The sequence below is a fragment of the Pseudorca crassidens genome, chromosome 3, assembly GCF_039906515.1.
Source record: "Pseudorca crassidens isolate mPseCra1 chromosome 3, mPseCra1.hap1, whole genome shotgun sequence".
In the NCBI taxonomy this organism is placed as follows: Eukaryota; Metazoa; Chordata; class Mammalia; order Artiodactyla; family Delphinidae; genus Pseudorca; species Pseudorca crassidens.
Window position 1 is genome coordinate 64,838,964 of NC_090298.1, and position 25,571 is coordinate 64,864,534.

General features: G+C 34.7%; 1 protein-coding gene across 7 annotated transcripts in view; it reads right to left on the reverse strand.

Annotated features, from left to right (window-relative positions):
* SSBP2 (single stranded DNA binding protein 2) overlaps positions 1–25,571 on the reverse strand; it is a 306,203-nt gene that overhangs the window by 106,475 nt on the left and 174,157 nt on the right. The window contains exon 2 of one of the 7 annotated variants that reach the window (XM_067731156.1): positions 1,989–2,069. The exons of the other annotated variants lie outside the window; for them this stretch is intronic. The gene's annotated coding sequence lies outside the window, so the exon portion shown is untranslated. The remainder of the gene's footprint in view (positions 1–1,988; positions 2,070–25,571) is intronic. 7 annotated transcript variants of the gene reach the window in all.

The window sequence follows — 25,571 nt, forward strand, 5'->3', positions numbered from 1 at the left end:
TAAGGTTAAATAAAATGCAAGTATTTCTAACTTAAAAAAAGAACTCTTATTTTAATAAGACATGAAACATTTTAATTTTCAGACCATGAAGAACCAGTTTTTCTGTTTTGGAAAGTTAGATCCTAGAAGTAATCTAAAAATCACTTTCATTAATCCTGGGCATTTATTAGCATTGTCTTCACAAGTTCATTTTTAGAGCCAGAGCCACATGCTTCTACCCTAGCCCACTCCACTCAGTCACCCTCTTAGAGTCCAGAGAACCAGCATCACTGACTATTGTGTACTTTTTAGGCTTGTTTTAGAAATATTCTATATGTGCTTTCACAAAAACAATTATCCAGAGTATAGTATTCAACCCTTTAGGCTTCCAAAACAGGGACAGACCCAGAAAGAGCATTAAAAACAAAATTAAAAGTAGCCCCTGAGCGCCTAGAAACATAAAGTGTAAAAGAGTTGATCTAAGTATTACAGCTTGATGTTTGCCATGCAGCAGAAAAAGAGTGCTTTGATTGGCTGGTAAATTCTACAAAATGTTAACTTTTTCATATGAAAGCCAAGAAGCGTGGGAATTATGACAGGCAGCAGAAGCGAAGCAGCTACAGGTGCTAAAAAATGTTTCAAATGCAAGAGAAATGCAAAAAGACCCTGATAAACACAGTGATTATTTCATTCCTAAAGAATACTTTAGCAGGCAGCCTTTAATTTAGTTGTTGATTTTCAAAACAGCAGTTTCATGGTTCAGAAATCAGGTTCCCTGAATTCTCCACTCAGCTTTAATCAGAAAAGGTAGATTATAAGAAAAAGGGCTAACAAATTGGTAGATTTAGTTAGGTGAGGGGTATTTGGTGTTCATTGTACTATTTTAAAACTCTCCTATAGGTTTGAAAATTTTCAAAATAACATGTAGAAAAAAATATAATTGAAATAAGCTAATGAAATTAGGCTCCAATCTGCAGTAATGTAGAGAAAAATTCAGCTTAAACAAGTGCTAAGACTGTACTTCCCAAGATGAATTTAGGGACTCTGCACTACCACATGAACTCTTCTCCACCTCCGTATTTTCAATAAATTAAATTTAAAAAGAAAAAAGAAAGAAAGAAAGAAAAAGGGCTGACATAAAGAATTTGCTCTGGGACAATTAAGTTCTAGGTGATATCTTCACTTCTGTACATGCATCCCAAATATTAGGTACCTACTATGTTCTAAGATGCACAGATTCATTCTGATCACAAAGAATTTTGAAGCTAGTGCAATTACTCCTCAAAATTATGAGTTACTAAGGAAACTCATATAAATAGCATATAAAATTTTCTGTTTAAAAATGAAACAAAATGGGGATATTTAAGACACCATTTTTAGCATTCATATAAGTTCAGGGATCAAGAAGCACTTACTGTCTTCATATGAATTTCAGAGGTTGGGCAAATTGTTATTACAGCATTAAGCCTGCATTATGGCCACAAAGTCAAACTATAGGCCTATCTGTGAGCTTTTCCATTAAACACCCTCTCCTCACCCCAATCCACAAACTAACATTTTAGTCAAACATTTAATAAAAATAACCTTAAACAGTATTTCATAATACCATAGTTTAAAGGAAAAACAAGGAAAAGTTGTTAGAAATACTAGTGTTGTTACCCTCTTTCACAAGTTTTTAACAGTTATAGATTCTAGTCATTGCCCTACTTTTTCCTTTTTGACCTCAAAGATGGAAGCCTTTGTCTCTTTTCTACACTATTGATTCAGTATAAAAATCCCTAAGCTTCTAGTTGTTTGGGGTCTAGATATTCTTATTGGTAAGAGAAACTGGATAATCAGAATCATCCCTTGGGAAAAAATTGTTTTCCTCTGTGGTAGGCAGAATAGCCCCCCAAAGATATCCATGCCCTAATCCCTGGAGCCTGTGAATGTGGTGGTCTCTAGAATCTGAGAGCAGCCTCTGGCCGACTCCTACAACCACAAGGAACTGAATTCTACCAGCAACCTACATAAGTCTGAAAGTGGATTCTTCTCAGAGCCTTCTAGGAAGAACCCAGCAGGCCCAGACCTTGATTTCAGCCTGGTGAGACCTAGAGGAGAGAAAACAGCTTAGTCAACCCAGACTTCTGACCTACAGAACTGTGAGATAATAAACTTTTAAGCTGCTAAATTTGTGGCAGTTTGTTAAGTTAGCAATAGAAAACTAATACACCCCTCCCCCAAAATTACTATTTCATTTTGAAGAACATTTTCCATGGGGCATCTAGAAACTAGGGAACTCTATGTGTCCTTAGAGGTTATTGTACTTGCCCTGTTGCACAGTGCTTGTTTGCAAATACTATGATTTTGATTAAATCAACTGTCCTTCTGATTAAAAATAAACAAAAGTATCTCCCAGGTTTAACAAAGCTTACTTTTGTGGTATTCTTGGTCTCACAGATCTCACAAAATTTCCCTTCCACAGTTAAGAGTAGGGAAGCATAGTGAGAAGAATGGCACATGAAGCATCTTTTCTTCAGCTACAACTGCCTGCCGGGACTCTAACTCTGCCTTCTTCTTATCCACAAAGGAATAACTCCTTAACTATTAACTGAAGGCTCCACCAATCCCATCTAGATTCCAGCCAAGCTAGTTCCTAGGATAGGGAGAATACAAAGAGAACTGAAACCATAGTTTAGGATTCACCATCATGTCAACTTTTCTAATGGTCCCTGACCCAGTACACTGATTCAAAGAAACTAGGATCCAGCTTCAATCCTTGTACCAGAAAAAGGTCCATTTCTTACTTCCTTTTGCTGGGCTTTCAGTCCCAGTTCCCATCTAATTAGCATCTCATTGCCTTAGAAACAAGAGGAAAACATTCTATTGAGTTCTTTCCTCATATTAATTCTGAGGAAGTACATTCTGCCACTGGACTTCCATTTCCACAGTCGAGTCATCAGTATTTGCAGTTGGATTCCCTTGACACCAACAGTTCATCCGTCTAGATCTCTACTCGTTATTTCTTGCCATGCCCCCTCCCCTACCCCCATGCATAGCTTTTTGCACCTGCAGAATATTCCCATTACTCATTCTCTAGTATCCTAATGATGACCATTTGCACATATCTAAGCCTGTTACCTCCTATCAGTCTCTAAGACCTCCAAGGCACATCTACTAACCTGTCCTGACCTCCTCTCAATGGTCTGCTGTACACCCTCTCTCAATTGTTTCCTCTGTCATCTTACAATGGCTTTGTCTTAGAATCCAAGGCACGCTTATTCTGATTGCATGACCAAAGAAACTCTATTTAAGAAGTTCTTTTTTAAAACTTTGTCATAGAACAAATTACAGTCATGGAAGTATAGCTCTGTATAAATAGCAAGAATCATTGTAATTTTTGTTTGTGTATTTAATTTTTCCAGGGAGAAGATAACCATTATATACTCATCTTTTAAAAAGTCACATCCCTTATGAGTCAGTTAAAAAGTTTACACAAAAAAGGCACACCTTCTCTGAAATATCTTTTTCTCTTTTGTAATTTACAGCTTCTATAGGAAGAAATTTAAAGTCAGTAATTCTGAGTTTTTTCCTTTAACAGCATTGTTAGCATGGACCTGAAACAATATACACCTAATACAACAAATTTCTAAATGTTCTTAAATTTTACCTAGAATGAACAGTTCAAATATGCTTAAGCAGAAATTTTAATAGGTGTAAAAAAAGGAAATTTAAATTATTTCACTGCATCACAATATTTTAGGATGATTTCCATACAAAGATTAATTTTTAAAGCTTCAACATTTATCTCATATCCTCAAAAGTTGTTACTATGAATAAAAAGAGAACTTGAAAGTAACTTGAACAGAAATATTGTTTAGTTTTAAAAGGTGTTAGTTACTGTTTTCTTGAAAGTGGCATAACAGATGGATTATAAAAGTCACAAAATGAAAATAATAATAAGATAATAAATGAAAATATTTGTTTATATTGCCCCTAGAAACAGGGGCTAAGCCACTGAACCAGTTTTCTAAATCTTTATTAATATAAAGTATAACTTGGCTTAATTCTGCCACTGGGTTTGGAGGTATTTAATTGCGGCCACAGGCAAAACAACATGTTAGCACGTATTAACATACAGGTTAAGGGATACCTGCAGAGGGTGCTTTTATATCTGTGTAATGTTTTGGTAGGGAGATAATCTAAAAAATACCTATCAAAGATTCTAAAAATAGTACCTATAGGGCTTCCCTGGTGGTGCAGCAGTTGAGAGTCCGCCTGCCGATGCAGGGGACACGGGTTTGTGCCCCGGTCCGGGAGGATCCCACATGCTGCGGAGCAGCTGGGCCCGTGAGCCATGGCGGCTGAGCCTGCGCGTCCGGAGCCTGTGCTCCGCAACGGGAGAGGCCACAACAGTGAGAGGCCCGTGTACCGCAAAAAAAAAAAAAAGTACCTATATACAGTTAATTAGACTAAAAAATGAGAAATTCAGCAAATAACTGGTACTCTCTACTAAAACAGGGAAACAAAGGTAAAGAAAATCATGCTAAAGATTTGCTTTAATTTAAAAAGTAAATCTCATGGGACAGTGGTTAAGATACATTTGGCCAAACTTGATCTACCATTGTTTTCTAACCTTCAACTGCAATGCTCTACAGTAATCACTGATGCTCACTGATATAAAATATGTAAGATATTTAGTTATCAGAAAAGGATGGTTAAGTACAGTTTCAACATAAAGAGCTAGTGTGACTTCTTTTAAAAATAAAAATACGAAATCTTACATTACAAAGTGGTAGTAGGCTCTAGAGTATGCCAACACCCCTCAAAACATCTGAAATTCCTTTTAGGGAACTGTGTGCCTTCAGACACTGTACCACATTCTTTTGGATACTCTCAAGATAAGAAATTTTTATCCTTAAACAAGATAAAATTTGCTTTTTGGAAGCAGGCAAAATTCATTTGATATAGTGTTTTGTAAATAGTGGTTAATAAGGATTAAAAAATTTGAATTAAAAATTTTTAATAGCCCTTCCACATAAAATGGCTTTGAATTCAATTGCAAAAATTTGAAGTGTTTAAAGTGATGACATGATTGAGACGTTTTAGGTTTATTTGTATTTTTTAAATCAATTTTTTGACCTCATAATTTTCACTCATTAGTGCACTTGTTATCCAACAAATATTTGTGCCCACTACATGTCTGATACTATACCAAGTAGACCTTGTTCTTGTTCCTAGGAGCTTATGATCTTAGAGGGGGAAACAGGCAATTACACACATATTTATTTACCAGAGTGATAAATGCTAGAAAAAGAAAGGAGGAGATGTACTTAAGAGGATTATAGAACATTTCCTAGAAGTAAAATTTAAGCAGAGAGCTGAAGAAAGTGTTGGTGATCAAGGGGCAAAAAAGAGAACAAAGTGAGAGAGTGGCATGGACTTATATACACTACCAAATGTAAAATACATAGCTAGTGGGAAGCAGCCGCATAGGACAGGGAGATCAGCTCGGTGCTTTGTGACCACCTAGAGGGGTGGGATAGGGAGGGTGGGAGAGAGATGCAAGAGGGACGGGATATGGGGATATATGTATACGTATAGCTGATTCACTTTGTTATACAGCAGAAACTAACACACCATTGTAAAGCAATTATACTCCAATAAAGATGTTAAAAAAAAAAGTGAGGCAGCAGAATTAAATTATTACAAACTAAAAGAATTAAAAAGTAAAGACCTTAGGGTGGGCAGGGTAGTGACAGAGTATAAGAAATATTAAGGAAGGTCAGTGTGGCTGAATCAGTGATTCCAATGTGTGGTATGAGAGATGAATTTAACTTTATCATAGGACCAATACAAAGTCAACAAAGTGTTTTGAGAAAGAAGCATATGATCATCAGATCTATTGTTTTAAATAGGTAACTCTGATAGCTCCCTTGAGAAAATGAAATAGAGGGGGTAAGAGAAGATTCCTTCTGAAGTAGCATAGTGATATGTTGAGGTGTTTGGGCAGCAGTGGAGAAGAAATGTGAATGGATTCAAAATGTTTTAGGGCTTCCCTGGTGGCTCAGTGGTTGGGAGTCCGCCTGCCGATTCAGGGGACACGGGTTCATGCCTGGTCCGGGAAGATCCCACATGCTGCGGAGCGGCTGGGCCCGTGAGCCATGGCCGCTGAGCCTGCGCGTCCGGAGCCTGTGCTCCGCAACGGGAGAGGCCACAACAGTGAGAGGCCCGCGTACGGCAAAAAAAAAAAAAAAAAAAAAAAATGTTTTAAGGTAAAAAAGTGTCAGGATTGATGAAGGCCAACAGAACAGGAGTAAGAAAGTAGGACATGTCATGGATGACCCAGATTTCTGGCATAAGCATCGCTAGGATGCAATGAGATAGGTAGCATTGGATGTGCATCAGATTTGGAGGGAAGAGTGCAAGGAGGGGAGGGGAGAAGCATCCGTTCAATTTAGAACGTGTAAGATATTCAGCAAGAACATTTATTTACTAACAACTGGGCCCTTAGGGAGTACTTCCAAAAAGGAAATTCCACACCCCCTAACTACTTTAACAATCTTACTGACCTTGAATTTTAAACCCACTTCTTTTCATTTAAGTCCTTCTTTTCCATTTTTCTTACATCACAGAGAAAACAACTGACCACTACCTTAGGCATGTACTTATAGCAATATATACCTTCATTAGCAAATGATGAATAAGAATTTATGGTTTCTGTAACTCTTACATAAATTCTCTTGTACTACCAACCATATTACATTGAGATTTTCTCTGTTCAGTGTGAAAATACTTAGCCCTATATGGTCAGACCTATTCTCCTCTCTTGCATACTCAGCGCTGAGCTGTGCCTGGAGTGTGGTCAGTAAAAAATGGCTGAACTGAATCCATGCTATTATGATGACATGCTTTGTTCTGGCTAAAGTAAGTGTTATGTCATTTACAGAATTAATAAATATCTTAAATCGAAACTAGCCCATGTTCTTTTATGTTAAGCAAGCATATCAAGTTCCTGGAAGACAAGTTGACAGAAGTCAATGTAGCTGGTACTTGCTTTGCTATTTTCTAAATAGGCTTGGACAGTTTTAAAGGACACTGAAGTGAAATAAATTATACAATCTTCATGTTAGCATTCACTATAGGTGATGAACATGAATCAATGGTGCTATTACATGGGAAATGTCAACTTATTTTTAGCATCATTTCATCTGAATAGTAATTTGACTACTGTAAGATGACCACATAATTCATTTTCAAGATCAAGTTCTAATATATGGTTGCCAATCACATATCACCATTAACTTCATTTTAAACACCATTTTGAAAATGGATCCATAAAATAACCATTTAGTTCATTGTAAAATCACTATTGGTGATTACTCAACTAGATAAGACTAGATGTTTTGTCTAAAAATAAAAAGCATCAGTAGATAAAAAGAGGATCTAAAGAATAAAAGGAATGATTTACAAGCAAGTTATAATGATCCTTAATGCATCTAGCAGTATATTTTTAAAATACATGTAGCAAAACGGGATTACAAAATTACAAATCCATCATCACAGTGAGAGATTAAGAGACCTCTCAGAAACTGATATATTTAAACAAACTAAAACTTAGATTTGACCATAATTAACAAGCTTGATTTAATGGACGCCCAGCGCCCACAGATAGAAAATATATTTTTTTCCAAACACTCTTAGGATATTCATAAAAAATTGATCATAAACTAGGCCACAAAGAGGCATAAAAAAGCCAAGAATATATATGATATAGATTATATTCTTTGAACACAATGCAATAAAATTTGAAGTAAAACTTATTATTCCAAACTGTATACTTTTAGAAACTGAAAATACATACTTCTAAATATATAAAATCACAATGGAAAATTGTTTAGATTTGAACTACAAAAGCCCTCCATATCAAAACTTGCAAGGTATAGTTAAAGCAGTACTTAGAGAAAGTTCATAGCTTAAATATATATATTAGGTGATGGGAAAGGGTATAGAAATATTAGATGTTTTAGATTTATCACTGCACAGTAATAAATATAGGGAACTTATTTTTGCTCCATTTGAAATTTACAAACATATTTATTATGTTTCTTTTTTGTGTGTGTGTGTACGGTACGCGAGCCTCTCACTGTTGCGGCCTCTCGCGTTGCGGAACACAGGCTCCGGACGCGCAGGCTCAGTGGCCATGGCTCACGGGCCTAGCCGCTCCGCGGCATGTGGCATCTTCCTGAACCGGGGCACGAACCCGTGTCCCCTGCATCGGCAGGCGTACTCTCAACCACTGCGCCACCAGGGAAGCCCATATTATGTTTCTATTTTAGACTTGAAAGATGTAGTTGAGTAAAGTGGAATGTAAGATTCTATTCTTAAGCTTATTGTAGAAAAGAAAAAGTAAGAAATAATTATTTAATAGTGTAAGGTAATGCATATAATCAAGTATAATATGTAATGGTAAAAACATAGCTATGGGGTAAAACCAACTATATTGTGTGCATTCTAACCCCTGAAATTGCATTGAAGTGGAAAGTAAAGAGAGATATAAGGAAACAAATACCATTCAGGTTGGGGAAGAAGTTTTCATAAACTGTATTGTATTTCATTGCCTTGGCAAAATATTACATATTGCTTATATGTTTGTGAGAAACATGGGTATTCACACCTAAGTTGAGGTACCACCACCTATCCCCCCCACACTAACTCCCTGATGCAGCTCTGATAAGGTGATCCCCAGAGAAGTCTCAGTCCTTTTTGCAATATCCAGGAGACCAGTATCTCACCAAAGGCACAGGTAATTCAGAACACAGCTTATTATAAGTGCTATAGGAACTCACATTAAGAGGAAAACAACCAACCATTGGATTAACTTCACGGAAGATAATCATGGTTAAGCTGCATCTTGAAGGAAAGTTAATTGATAGAAAGGAATAAGAGTAAATAAATAAAAATTCAGCCCAGAATAAGAACATGGAACAATGCACAAAGGAAGCAATGAACTACAGAGAAACTACAGAAGATAGGAAATTAGTCCCTCTGGTAATTAGGGGAAAAAGGAGTTGTATATATGAGCTAGGACCAGTTGCTGGGAATTCTGGGAAATATATCAAGATATATTTGATTTAATGAGTAACAGAGAGTTATTATATGTCTCAAAGATATGAAGCAACTCAGTAACATGATGATAGTGATATTTCTTTGGCAGTAAAAAGAGGAAAGAAAAACGAGTTAAAACTGAAAGCAGTGACACCAGTATTTAAAATAATCCAGGTTTTGGGACTTCCCTGGTGGCGCAGTAATTAAGAATCTGCCTGCCAATGCAGGGGACATGGTTTTGAGCCCTGGTCTGGGAAGATGCCACATGCTGCGGAGCAACTAAGTCCATGTGCCACAACTACTGAGCCTGTGCTCTAGAGCCCGTGAGCCACAACTACTCAAGCCTGAGCACCTAGAGCCCATGCTCCACGACAAGAGAAGCCCCCGCTTGCCACAACTAGAGAAAGCCTGCGCGTAGCAATGAAGACCCAACACAGCCAAAAATAAATAAATTTATAAAAAAATAAAATTATCCAGGTTTTCAGTTGGAAAAGTGGATGGCAGAAATGGTGATACAAAGGAATGAACACAGAAGAGAAGGCAGGAGAGAAACAATCAATTCAGGTTTCAGACAATATAGTACTACGGTTAAAAAAACAAAACAGAAGAACATGGATCCTGTGTGACACTGGTCAGTTACTGAAACTCTCAGAGCAATGGTTCCTACTTCAGAAAAAGTGCATAATAATAGTACCTATCATATAGATTTGTTGGAGGAATAATGAGTTAATGCATATAAAGCAGTTAAAATGATACCTGGCACAAAGTAAGGGATCAGTAAATATTAGCTATTGTTTCTCTCATTATTTATTTCTAGTTTGAGTTGACATACAAGTAGAGGTGTTTGAGAGTCCAGTGGGAAAACACACAACTGTAACATGGATGAAAGAACAAAGCTGGATAAATATCTTTGGTATTTTTCCCATCCTCATTCCATTGCCATTGTCAAAATTAAGTCTTCCCTCATCTTTTATAAAAGACTGTTACAATAGCCCCGTTTCTCTCCTGTTCCTTTCCCTTAGGTCCACATTTAAGGCTGCCAATAATCACCTTTTTATAAGAACAGATGTGCTCCTATCAATTCTTCATAAGAAAACCTTAAAAAAAAAAAAAGAAGGTACCTCATGTCCTATAGGAGAAAGCCAATTACTTGGCATAGTGTAATGTATAAGTTACTATAATCATTTGAGTGTTTTTCTCTCATTTGAGTCAAAAAGTTCTCAGTTAAAGAAGCTTTGCCTTATCAATCACTAAATCTCCTGTGCCTAGGTGCACAGAAAGTGTTAAAGATATGTTCACTAAAAGCTACATAAATATATATAATGGTAATTTTATGGTGCTAAGCAAATATTGGCAAATATAGGCTCTCAAAAAAGAATTTTGAGGGAATAAACCAGAAAGGTTTAGAAGGCAAGAGAGGAGACAATTTCAAGTGGAATATTAAAAATGTTGAATGACACATTGATTAAAAGTTTTAGGAAAGGAAAAGATACTGATTTTCACTTCAATTAAGACAACTAATTATGAACTTATATATCAAACACTGCAAATATAACTAAGACATGATTACAGCTCTAAAGGAATAAATATAGTGTAAAGTGGGAACTAGACACACTAATAAGAAAGAGAAATTCACAAAGAGTCCATCTGGGGAGTTTAGAGAAGTCTTCTTGGAAATTATTATTCTGGAGCTTAGTGTTGAAGTAAGTAAGAATTAACAAGGCAAAGAAATATAATTACAGTTAGGTTGTAGTGTGAAAGCTATAGTACAAGGTGTGAAGAAGGAAGGAAGTTGCTAGGAAATACAGGTAGTAGCTAAAGACTACTCATTTAAAAATCTTAGCTAAGAAGGACAGTTCAGAAATCATAAGGTAGTTTAAAGGAACAAGACAGTGAACTGGAGGTTTTATTTAGATGGGGAAAGTGCAAGAAAATGATAAATCAGGAGAGCAGGACCTCTAAGAGACGAAGAAATGAAATTTAAAGCATAGTTTAGAAAGGGAAGAAGTACCTCTCTTCTGAGACAGCAAGGAAGGACAAGATTATCATCATCTACTGGTAAAGAAAGTAGAAATTAGTTGAGGTGAAAGCAGTATATCATGACGTTCATTCCAGATGGTCTTGGTCCATCTTGGTCTTCTCTGTCAAAAAGGATATGAAGTTATCGGCTATTTTGAGAGAAGCTGAAATTGAGCACATTTGGAAAGGAGCTATTTGAAACAGTTGCTATAAAAAGTAAGCTGTCAACTAATGAGTGAAGAGTAGTATTTCCAGGAGTATAGAGGGCCAAGATTATGTTGGGAATGTACATCTGAAAAGACAAAGTCTCTTTGATAAAAAGAATGTTCCTTAATACAAGGGAAGAAGTGATAATACAAAGACAAATCTGAAAAATTAATAGGGAACTCTATAAAGTAGTACTCATTAATTTTTGCTTTAAAATGACATCTTCAAACTACAACCTTCCTAGTTCAAAATTCTGGTAATTGATTAATCAATGATGTGCACAGTCCAAATCAGCAATAATTTTCTAAGTTTGAGCTTTTTTTTCTTAAGGAAAAGCATATTTCAGATATTGTAACCTCTAGAGCATCACTAAAAAAAGTAAAATAAAGAAGTATACCTAACAGCGGAGATAAAATGGAATATCAAAAAGTAAATACTAAAAAAATCAGAAAAAAAGTCAAATGTAAAGGAAAAGAAGGACAAAGATTAGATGGGACAAATAGAAAACAAGATAGTAGACAACCCCAAAATACAGATCATTACACTAAATGTAAGTGGTCTAAACACTGCAATGAAAAGACATAGATTTCAGAGTGGGTAATAAAACAAGATCCGAACATGCTATTCCAAGGAACACACTTTATATATAAAGATACATATAAGTTAAAAGTAAAGGCATAGAAAAGGACTAACCTTCAAAGATTGTAAGAAAGCTGGAGTATCTATATAAATATCAGATAGATTAGACTTCAGCACAAGGAATATCAGAGATAAAGAGGAACAGTTTTATAATAATAAGAGTAAATGGACCAAAAAGACAAAACAATCCTAAAGGTACAAGCACCTAGTTAATGAGCTTCAAAACGCAAGAAACAAAGATTGTCAGAACTGAAAAGAGAAATAGACAAGCTCACAATTATAGGTAGAAATTTTAACATTTCTCAATGTTTGATAGAATAGGTACAGAGAAAATCAGTAGGGCTATAAAGGAATAGAATAAATCTGTAAGTCTACTAAATTTAATTGAATATAAAATACTACACTCAACAATAGTAGAATACATATTCTTTTCAATGTGTACTCTTGAAGCATTCACCAAAATAGACCATATGCTGGGCCATAAAACAAGTCTCAATAAATTTTAAAAGAAAACATTACAACATATGTTATCTGACAGCAATGAAATTGAATTAGTAATTAAAAACAAAAAGTTATTTAAAAAAACTCCATACATTTAGAAATTAATATTCTTCTAAATAATATAAGCATAAAAGAAGAAATTACATGAGAAATTAGAAAATACTTTATACTGATTGATAATAAAAATATAATATATACAAATTTCTGGATGTAGCTAAAGCAGTGCTATAGAGTTAATGTATTCATTAAATATTAAATAAGAAAAGAAGATTTAAAATCAATGACCAGGGCTTCCCTGGTGGCGCAGTGGTTGAGAATCTGCCAGCCAATGTGGTGGACACGGGTTCGAGCCCTAGTCTGGGAGGATCCCACATGCCGCGGAGTAACTAGGCCCGTGCGCCACAGCTACTGAGCCTGCGCGTCTGGAGCCTGTGCTCCACAACAGGAGAGGCCACGACAGTGAGAAGCCCGCGCACCACAATGAAGAGTGGCCCCCGCTCGCTGCAACTAGAGAAAGCCCTCGCACAGAAATGAAGACCCAACACAGCCAAAGATAAATAAGTAAATAAATAAATTTAAAATCAATGACCAAAACTTCCATGCTAAAAAGCTAGAGAAACAAGGGCAAATTAATGCCAAAGTATGCAGAGGAAGGAAACAGTGAAGGCAAAAGCAGAAATCAATAAAGTAGAATATTTTTTAAAAGAAAATATAACCAAAAGCAGGTTCTTTGAAAATTCAATAAAATTGATAAACCAGACTCAAGAAAGTAGAGAAGACATAAGTCACCCTTACCAAAGTATAGTAATAGTTATCTTACTGACATGAAAAGGGAATATTATGAATAACTGTATGCCAATAAATTTTATAACATAGAAGAAATGAACAAACACCTTGAGAGAAAAAAAATGACCACAACTGACCTTAAAAAAAATAGAAAATCTAAGTATCTCTACATCTAATACATAAACTGAATTCTTAAAAACATTTCCACCAACAAAATTCTAGACCTGCATAAAAAGATCAAGTACAGGGCTTCCCTGGTGGCGCAGTGGTTGAGAGTCGGCCTGTCGATGCAGGGGACGCGGGTTCGTGCCCCGGTCCGGGAGGATCCCACATGCCGCGGAGCGGCTGGGCCCGTGAGCCATGGCCGCTGGGCCTGCTCGTCCGGAGCCTGTGCTCCGCAACGGGAGAGGCCACAGTGGTGAGAGACCCACGTACCGCAAAAAAAAAAAAAAAAAAAAAAAGATCAAGTACACAGGAGGCTTCCAAAAAGTACCTAGAATAAATAAATTTAGTATGATCAAAGGATATAAGGTCAATATACAAAAACTGATTAAATTTCAATATGCTATGAACTGATAATCGCAAAATAAAATTTTAAAAACATCAACAATCACATCAAAAAAATAAGTACTTAGGATAAACAGAACAAAATAGGTTTAAGATCTGTACAGTGAAAACTACAAAATACTGCTCAGAGAAATTGAAAACTTAAAGAGATGTGACATGTTCATGGAATAGAAGACTCTATATTTTCAAGATATCAATTTACCCCAAATTGAGCTATAGATGCAATACCAAATCAAAACCACAGCAGGTTTTTTATGTAAAATTGATGGGTTAATTCTAAAGTTTATACGGAAATGTAAAAAAATTAGAATAGCCAAAGAAATTGGGGGTGGGGGGGAGAACAAAGTTAGAAGACTCACACTAAGTGATTTCAAGACTCCCTATATAGCTACAGTAATCAAGATGATGTGGTATTGTGTAAGAACAGATATTTAGATCAACTGGACAAAACAGAGGCCAGAAATAGCTTCAAAGTTGAATGGTAATTTGCTTTCTGACAAAGATGCCAAAGTAGCTCAATAGGGGAAGGACAGTCTTCAACAAATTTTGAGTAATTAATCTTAAACTCTCTTTACCTCAGTTTCTTCATTTAAAAAGTAGGAATAACTAAGAGTATCCATCTCAATTATGCTAGTTTTAATGAAAATTAAATGATTTACTATATGAAGTGCTTGGACTGTTGGGCCTGGCACATATTAAATGTTCATCTAGTCAATAAATTTGTATCTTTAAGTGGAAAGTAGGTGGGAAAACTACAAAAATTGCCTAGAAAAATGATTCTAGGATGACACTTTTACATGAAATAAAAATTAAGGCAAACATGAAATTTTGTTTCTTTGTAAGATTTAGAAAATTGTCTTAATTTTTGTGTGTGTCTGTTGTTGGGGTTCTTTGCCACTGTTATCTTTTTATTGAAGTATAATTAATTTACAGTATTATATTATTTTCAGATGTACAGTACAGTGATTCAGCATTTTTACAGATACTAATTATTAGTTATTAATAACTAATAATGTATTGCATTAATATACTCCATTATTAGTTATTACAAGATAATGGCTATAATTCCCTGTGCTATACAATATATCCTTGTTGCTTATCTATTTTATACATAGTTTTATTTCTTAATCCCATTTTACTAATTTGTCCCTTCTCCCTTCCCTCTCCCCTTTGGTAACTACAAGTTTGTTTTGTATACCTGTGAGTCTCTTTCGGTTCTGCATATATATATTCATTTTTATTGTTTTTTAGATTCCCCATATAAGTGCTATCATACATAGTTGTCTTTCTCTGTCTGACTTATTACACTAACCATAATATTCTCTAGGTCCATCCACATTGCTGCAAGTGGCAGAATTTCATTCATTTTTATGACTAAGTAAGAACTGTCTTAATTTTTAAAGCTTTACCTATGTGTTTAATTCTAACACAGGACAGGAAAAACTATCTTATTTTCAAAAATTGTGGTATTATTGTAGCACTGATATCTGTTCTAGAAAAGATTAGATTCATTTTCTGAAAGGAATTTTTAAAAATTGAAAATTTTCAATTGTCAACTTTCTCTAAAGAAATGATGGGTTGAAATTAATATCTTGAACATGTTCCAGTCTCACTGGGCTTTGCTGACTTTATTTGTTAATAAATAAATCAAAGTTGTATTATGAAATTTTTAAGATCAACACCTACATGTTATTTACCCAAAAATATTCTTAACTATCAATGTATTTATTTCTCTTTTCACTGAAGGTTGGATAAAGGACAATGCTGATGAGATCTACGTTTTCAGAAACTAGGCCATAAATGACATCATTAACTCTAGGCAGATATTTTGAAATGTCAGTGACCACCATGAGAATCAGGAGGCAGCCTATTTAGGGATTAAAATTTAGGGATAAATTAGGAGTTTGGGATTAACAGATAGATACTAGTATATATAAAACAGATAAACAACAAGGACCTACTGTATAGCACAGGGAACTATATTCGGGATATTGTAATAACCTATAATGGAAAAGAATTTAAAAAGAATATATACATATATATAATATATAAATGTTATATGTATAACTGAATCACTTTGCTGTACATCTGAAACTAACAGAACATTGTATATCAACTATACTTCAATAATAAAAAATCATCATCACTACTTATATGACTCAAAAAGCAGGGCATTGAGTCCTTTCAATATCAAGGGTTATATGTGTTTGTTCTCTTCAATTTTACATGCTTTATTCTAAAAATAGTAGGAATTCAATAAGTATTCGGTGGATGGAAGAATAAATGAACATATTTTATGGCTTATCATATCTATCCTTGAGAACAGATGATGTGTACCTGAGAAGAATGTATTTTTTCCTTTTGTTGGTTGGAATGTCCTATATATACACCTCAGGTTAATCTGGCCTAAAGTATGGTTAATGTAAACATTTCCTTATTTTTCAACTGCATCTATCTGTTGCTGGAAGAGGAATACTGAAATCCTCTACTATTAGTATTTGATATATTTAGGTGCTCCAATATTGGGTGTACATATATTTATGACTGTTATGTCTTCTTGATGAGTTGAGCCTTTTGTGAGTATATAATGACCTCCTTTGTCTCTTGTTACATTTTTGGTTTAAAGTCTATTTTCTCTGATATAAGTAGAGCTACCCCTGTACTCTTTTGGTTTCCACTTACATGGATTATCTTTATCCATCCCTTCACTTTGAGCTTGTGCATGTTCTTGAAGCTGAAGTGAGTCTCTTGTAGGCAGCATATAGTTGGGTCTTGTTTTTTTTTTTTTATCCATCCAGCCGCCCTGCCTTTTGATTAGAGAATTTATCCATTTACATTTAGAGTAATTATTGATACGTAAGGACTTACTATTGCCATCATATTAATTCTTTTCTGGCTGTTTTGTAGCTTCCTTGTTTCTTTTTGACTCTTGCTGTACTCTTTTGTGAGTTGGTGATTTTCCATGGTGGTATCCTCTGATTCCCTTGTCTTTATTTTTTGTGAGTCTACTATAGTTTTTTGCTTTGTGGTTACAACTGACTTATATGAAACATCTTATACATATAACAATCTATTTATGCTGATTCAAAACTCTATCCTTTTATTCCCCCCCTTTCTGTTTTTAATGTCACAATTTGCTTCTTTTTATACTGTGTATTCATTAACAAATTATAGTAGCTATGATTATTTTTATACTCTTGTACTTCAACCTTTATACCAGAGTCAAATGGTTAACATATCAATTACAGTATTAGAATTTTCTGAATTTGCCTCTCTATATCTATATCCCTTTATCAGTCTGTTGTCTATTTTCATACTTTTTATGTTACATATTTTCTTTTTTCTTAATTGAAGTATAGTTGAGTTACAATATCATATTATTCTCAGGGGTACAGAACAGCGATTCAGATATATATATATATATATATATAATATATATGTAATATATATATAATATATATATATATTCTTCTTCAGATTTTCTTCCCTTATAGGTTATTATAAAATAATGAGTATAGTACCCCCACCCCCACCCCTCTTTCCCCTTTGGTAACCGTAAGTTTGTTTTTTACGTCTGTGAGTCTATTTCTGTTTTGGAAATAAGTTCATTTGCATTTTTTGTTTTTTTTAGATTCCACATATAAGCGATACATATGATATTTACCTTTCTCTAGGTCCATTCATGTTGCTGCAAATGACATTATTTCATTCTTTTTTATGGCTGAGTAATATTTCATCATATATATAAAGCACATCTTCTCTATCCATTCATCTGTCGATGGAGATTTAGGTTGCTTCCGTGTCTTGGCTATTGTAAATAGTGCTACAATGAACACTGAGGTGCACGTATCTTTTCAAAGTATGGTTTTCTATGGATATATGCCCAGGAGTTGGATTGCAGAATCATATGATAGCTCTATTTTTAGCTTTTAAGGAACCTCCATCCTGTTCTCCATGGTGGCTGCACCAATTTATATTCCCACCAATAGTGTAGGAAGGTTCCTTTTTCTCCACACCCTCTCCAGCATTTATTGTTTGTAGACTTTTTGATGACAGCCATTCTGACTGGTGTGAGGTAATAGCTCATCGTAGTTTTGATTTGCACTTCTCTATTAATTAGTGATGCTGAGCATCTTTTCATGATGTGCCTTTTGGCCATCTGTATGTCTTCTTTGGAGAAATGTCTATTTAGATCTTCTGCCCATTTTTTGATTGGGTTGTCTATTTTGATATAGAGCTGCATGACCTATTTGTATACTCTGGAGATTAATCCCTGTTGGTTGCTTAATTCACAGATATTTTCTCCCATTCTGTGGGTTGTCTTTTTGTTTTGTTTATGGTTTCTTTTGTTCTGCAAAAGCTTTTAAGTTTAATTAGGCCCTATTTGATTATTTTTGTTTTTATTTTCATTACTCTAGGAGGTGGATCCAAAGAGATATTGCTGTGATTTATGTCAGAGTGTCCTGCCTATGTTTTCCTCTAGGAGTTTTATAGTATCTGGTCTTACATTTAGGTCTTTAATCAATTTTGAGTTTATTTTTGTGTATGGTGTTAGAGAATGTTCTAATTTTATTCTTTTACGTGTAGCTTTCCAGTTTTCTCAACACCACTTACTGAAGAGACTGTTTTTCTCCATTGTATATTCTTGCCTATTTTGTCATAGATTAATTAGCCATAGGTGTGTGTGTTTATTTCTCAGCTTTCTACCCTGTTCCATTGATCTACAGTTCCGTTTTTGTGCCAGTACCATACTGTTGTGATTACTGTAGCTTTGTAGTATAGCCTGATGTCACGGAGCCTGATTCCTCCAGCTCTGTTTTTCTTTCTCAAGATTGCTTTGACTATTTGGGGTCTTTTGTATTTTCATACAAATTTTTTGTTCTAGTTCTGTGAAAAATGCCATTGGTAATTTGATTGGGATCTCACTGAATCTGTAGATTGCCTTGGGCAGTATAGTCATTTTGACAATATTGATTCTTCCAATCCCAAAACACGGTATATCTTTCCTCATGTTACATATTTTCAAATGACAGCATCCTTTCATTTCAGGTTGAAAAACTCTTTTCAGCATTTCTTGTAAGGTCCAGTGGGAATGAATTCCCTCAGCTTTTATTTGTCTGGGAAAGTTTTTGTTTCTCCCTCATTACTTAGGGATAACTTTACTGGATAGAGTATTCTTAGTTGGTAATATTTTCTTTCAGCACTTTTAATATATCATTCCACTCTCTCCTGGCCTTTAAGGTTTCTACTGAGACATCTGCTGATAACCTAATGGGGGTTCTTTTGTATGTCATAATATCCTTCTTTCTTGTTATCTTTAGTATTCTTTTTGTCTTTGATTTTAGACAGTTTTATTATGTCTTGGAGAATGCTGGTTTGGAATGAAATAATGGGGCAATCTATAAGCTTCATGAACTTTGATGTCTAAAACTTTCCCCATGTTTGGGAAGTTCTCAGCCATTACTTCTTTAGATAAGCTATCTGCCCCCTTCTCCCTCTCTTCTCCTTCTGGAACTCCAATGTTTCGGACATTAGTTTTTTTGATGGTGTCCCATAGATTATCTAGGCTTTTTTCATACTTTTATTCTTTTTTTCTTTTCAGACTGGGTTATTTCAAAGTTCCTGTCCTCTAACTCACTAATTCTTTCTTATATTTGGTCTATTTTGATACGCTTTATACTGCATTTTTTTCATTCCATTCACTGAGTTCTTCAGCTCCACAATTTCTGTTTGGTTCTTTTTTATGATTTCTATCTCTTTGTTACATTTCTCATTTTGATCTCATATTGTTTTCCCGATTTTGCTGAATTGTCTGTGTCTTCTTAGAGCTCACTGATTCCATGAAACAGCTATTTTGAATTCTTTATCAGGTGAGCCGTAGATCTCCATGTCTTTGGATTTGATTACTAGAAGATTATTGTGATCTTTTGGTGATGTTACAATTTTGTTTTTTCACATTCCTTGAAGTTTTGCATTGTTGTGTTTGCATTTAAAGTAGCAGTCAACTTCTCCAATTTCTATTAACTCCCTTTTGGGTGAAAATACCTTATGTCACTCCTGATATAGATTCTGAGGTATTCTTTGACCTTGTATGGACACAACTGCTCCATGCTCCTTCCTCCCTCTTGTGGCTGAATTCTTAAGCTTGTCTTCTCTTGATCCTACAATGTAGCAGGCCAGCTGCTAACAGCCTGTCTTTTATTTTTCTGAAGGTGGCACTACAGCTCAAGTTTATGGTTTCACTCTTGCCCATAGACACTGGCCTGCTTTCTGAGTGAGTTCCTTGCCTACCAGAGCTTGCTCTCACAGCAGCCCTCGGAGCCACCCAGGGAGCCAGCTACAGAGTAGGGGGAGGTGTGGGTTTGGCATGCATACACTGCAGGTGCCCATGGGACAGTTGGAGGGATCCATGGGTGAAGTTTTCTCTTTGGCTGCTGGGTGAGCTTCCTAATGGAGTCCAGAACACAGTCAGCAGGAACCTTATCCTTTTAATGCCCTTTGGGAGCCCTATATGCTGCTCTCCCAAACTGTTTCTTCCCCTAGTCATGAAGCTCCCTCTTTAATGCTCTGGATGCTGTGAGACAGTAATGAGTCTCTCTGGCAGTGTTCCACACAGCTGGGGAAGCCAGGCCCTGGCCTCCCTACCCAGAAGAAATCACCAGCTGTCTAACTCAGCCCTAAACTGTGCTGCCTTGGAGGAGGGATGATGCTGGCAAAGAGGAGCTATTACTCTTACCAAATACAGTGCAGCCAAACTCGTTTTTTTTGTTTGTTTTGTTTTGTTTTTTTCCTTCTCTAATAGAGTTTTGGAACTTCTCTGGAAACCTGGACTTTCACAAAGGCTCTCTCGTCTCTTCTGCAGGTTCTCCCAGACTGCAGCCAACAGGGTCCAGAATTGATTCACAGACTCCTGGTAGGTTCCACAGCTGGTACTTAAATCTGTCTATTACCTATTACCCCATGCACTGGTTGGCGAGGCTTCTGGATCCCACAACTCCCACAAAGGTATTTCTGTTAATGGATGGATGCCAATTTTTGGTTTTGAAGTTGGGCAAAATGAGGGATGTCTTATGCTACCATTATGCTAATGTCACTCCCCCAGGCATCCTATATTTTATCTTACAATCCTACCCACACTAGACCATCCTAAGCAAGAAACAAACTTTTATTGCATTAAGGCACTGAGATTTATAATTCATAACCATTTGCCTACCTTGACTAATATAAGACATAAAAATATTTTAAAGGAATAGTAATAATTAGTATTAATAATACCAATGATAGTCATAGAAAGAATTAGGTTTCTGAATGAAGTCTGAAAACATCACTGCATAGTTTATTGTGGTTAAGGTGATAAAGAACCAAGTACCTCTAACTCTCAGGCACAGTATATGAGATAACTGAGATTCAGGGAATTCATTTATAATACTTGTTGAGTATGTATTAGTTATGATGTATTCTGGGATATATAACAATGAATAAGACACATTTTGTGCCTTCAGGAGCACAGCAGGGCAGCTGATACAAATGTTAAAATAACCCTTGTATAATGCAAAAAGCAGTGCACACCAAATTAGGCGGGAAAATGGTGTTAATGCAAAATCTTTAATTCTGACACCACAAAAGGTATTGAAGAGGCAGGAAGAGAAAAACTGGTTTGTAAGAAGGCAGAGAGAGTATTTTATTTTTAATTTCTTTGTCATGAATCTATGCTCCTGGAATCTAAAGGCCATTCCATTCTTGGTGGACAAATGAAATTCACTTACTTTCCTTTTGCCTTTGATAGTTTTTAAAGGGAATGTTTAAGTATAAACCTAGTTGATCTTATTAGAAACAAGCACGATGGCTACCATGGCTGCCATTTATTGAGTACCTACTGAGTGTTAGGCCTTGTATGTACCAAGTGTTTTATATGATCTCATTCAATCATACGATCTCATTTAATCATTATAGTAGCTATGAACAGCATTATCTTTCCCATTTTACAGATAAGAAAGCTATGGCACAAATATGCTATCCAGCTTATCCAAATCACATGTTACTATGTACTAAAATCACAATTTTAAATTCAGTTCTGATTTCAAAGGTTGTATTCTTCATCACTAAGTTACCCTGTATAATGATGTTTTTCAGACTGATTATTCTATACGTCAATCCAATCAAGTCTTTAGTCCATGTTATACAGTTTGAGTTATTATACTGATATAGAAGTCAATTTTTAGGTGAAATTTGAAAATGTCTTTTTCTCCATATAAGCACTAACTGGAAAAAGAAACCTTATTCTACTACCACAAGATGTATGAACACTTTCTCAGGGTCTTGAACCTTAAATTTCTAGAGCTTTAGTCCTTTTTAGGCTTACGTTACATTTATAGTAACAGGTCTTTGAAGTCTAAGGGATAAAATTTTTTATTAGAATTCTTTATACATGTTCAAAGATAAAACTGCTGGTCTTTGTTAAAAAGGCCTTAATTTTCTCAGAACAAGTATCATTTCCATTTTTCCTCTTCACTGAATTTAGTAAAATATTATGAATCTATGGTAACTATTGGGCAGGCTACTGAAGAGTAGAAAAATCAGCAGATGTACTGATCAACTATTTTTTACCAAAAATGACTTTTCAAAAGAAATTTGCCTTCTAACACCATGCCAATCTTATAAACATAAAATTTTAAATGTCACAATACACTCTATAGAGTCTGAATATATACATTTTCTCAAAAATCATTCAGAAAGAATTATCTTAGAATTTATTGGAATAATGATTAGTCTAGCTGAAAACTCCTACCAATCATCACTCATACTTTGGGCTTTTAGTAAGGGGCAAATCTTGACGAAAACAAAGAAATGAAGCCTATCAAGAAATACATGTTCAGACAGCACTATATCAGGCTTACAGTTCTTAGAAAATGTTTTAACTATGGATCTAATGCACATTACTTCTGCCCAAATAGTGCTCTTCATGACATCTGTAGGAATTAAAGGGAAATAAGTGAAAAATGTCCTTCCTTTCTCTTCCTCCACTGGATTTGCTAATGTAAGCTCTGAAATGTTTTAAAATGTATAATATTAGGAAGGTAGTTTTATCGTTTATAAACTGAAATTTTATACACACTTAATTAGCATTATATTAATTCATTTTTATCTGAGAAAGAGTAGCCTAGATGCTTAATAAGCAAGACATATCGTATTTTTTAAAATTATCAAAGTAAACTTCTAACTGCTGAGCTACTATCTGGCTTCAAGATTTAAAGATTTATCTGGCTTTAAAGATTTTAAATTTCCAAACTTTTCAAAATCATCTTTCTCCTTTTAATCTATAATTTTGTTTGGTCATTACTATACCTTAACTGAACCACTGAAATAAAATAGCATTTGATCTTTCTGTCTTTATCTCTCTTCATCAATCAATCCCTCATTGGCTCTGACAATGTCAGATCACACTGTCAAATATCAAATATCTCTGCTCTAACCATGTCACTGACATATCCAAGTATCTTCCACGAGTCCCATTTATCTAAATTAATTCTGTATTTTTTAAGCTATAATATGGCCCTCCATGTTCTGAATCTGAAGTGGATTTCCAGGTCTCTTTCTACTACCTTCCTACATATATCCCATATCCTGTTATTGTTTTGTATATGCATCTGCTCCACCAAGCTAAAACTGTAAGCCCCTTGGAAAGAAGAACAGTGCCTACCTCAATATCCTCCATACAAATGGGGATCACAGTATCTATTGAAAGAATAAGTAAATGATTTGTACAAAAATTATTTCAATTAAAGTGTTCTTATTATGATAGTGATTTTACTGAATATTTATTGATTGACTACCTGTTAATAGGGCATTTTGATTTTTTTAAGTACTATAAGAAGTCATAACCTTAACGTCAATAGGTTCTGGTATATTCATCCTCTTCTTAAAGTGCCCTCTTTTCCTAGATAGGAATCTTCTCTTGAGAGGATACCATATCCCTTTCTTTTTTATTTTATACTTCCCCATACCATTCCTCCCAGCCCCCATCTTAGAGACACATAACCAGATTCACAGCTCAAAGAAATAAAAGAATATCTATGATATAGTTACTCCTGCTTGCTGATGGACTAAACTTCTGTGTAAATGAATTTTAGCCTATGTTGCTATACCTGAACATTAATTAGTACTTACCTATATTTTATACTCCAAATCTACTTTCTAACATTTGGAAAGCATAACTATGATTCTGATACTATTTTAATCTCTGAAGTTGTCTAACATTAAATTTTTTTGGTTTAACTTTTCGTGTATTTGGGTCTTGACTGTATCTATTGAATATACTGCAAATTCCTTGGAGACCACAATAATGTCTTACACTCTCTTATTACCTAATGAACCCTCATTCAGCAACTTAGACTAAATAGCAATGTGTTCAATAAATAGTGTTATTAAAACATATTAAATTACCCCAATTTGTTTTACTAAAGTAATTTTATTAATGAGAAAATGAAAAACAACTGTTTAAAGATTTTAAAAAGGGGATAAAAAAAATCACACTGATCCATTAATTAAACTTTATTTTGAATTTACACAAATGGTTTAAAGCTTCAAAATAACCCTTAGTTGATTTTAACTGAGCTGAATGGGGCAATTTGATTTTTACATATGTCTAACATAATCAACAAATCTTTACTTGACTTAAACATGTAGATATAATTTCAGGATTTGGCTTCTTATTTATATGCCATGGGATCATGGATAAGAACTTATTAAGCTAGTCTGAGCTCCCAAAACACAGGCATCATAGTTTACTGTAAGTATAGTAATCATAGAAAAAAGGAAGCTCATGTTATTATTATAATTAACTAGGAATCAATTTCTTTTTACTATAAAAATAGCTAATTAAATAGCCTCTAAGATTTTTCTATTCTGTGTTATCTCATTACATTATAAAATACATTTGGTTTCAGGAATTAGAAAAACAAGACCTTATTTTTCTTAAGTATATGTATCTGCTTCATAACAATAAATTTGATTCTATATTCAGGAGATATTTAACACATGCATAAGCACCAGGTTCTCTAATGAATGGTATTTCAAGTGAAGCATCGTACGTATCCATTTTTGGAGTTTTACTATGCTTATAACTTCTGGAAATGCAAATGCAAGTTTTATACAGAGTGATCCTATAAAGTTCTGGAAGTCTAGAATCAGTCTCAGCGGGAAAGCCTGAACAACAAATGACTCTCTAAGGACAATTTTCTACTTAATCTCTACTATTTATTAAATGTATCCTTTTTCATAAAGGAATGTAACAGAATTTCTTCCAGTAAAGCTCTCAACTTAAATCTTGCTTGAATTTTTTGACAGCCACCTGTCAATTAAAGGATTCAGTAATTATATTTCAGTACTGAAAACAGTATAAAATTAAGTTTTCTAGAATTTAAAAATGTACACTTTATCAAATTTAGAATTTTATGCTTGTTTTTATGTCATTATCCTTTTTATGTCACATGTACTTAAAAAAAAAACCTGTAAAACTATTCTTTTAAAATGTTGAGAAATATTTCTAAAGTAATTATGCTTTACATTGTAGTTATAAGTTTCAGGAAATTTCAAAGAACTTGGAGCAGGCTATTTTAAGAAAACAATTAATTGAATATGAAAAGGTATGTATGTCAACTCATTTCACTAACCACCTACCATAAATATTTTTTTGAAACAAATATAAACCATAAATATTTGTGATCGCTCTCACATTCCTTTTCCAGTTACACTCATTTGGGATTAGAAAAACATTGTTTACAGAT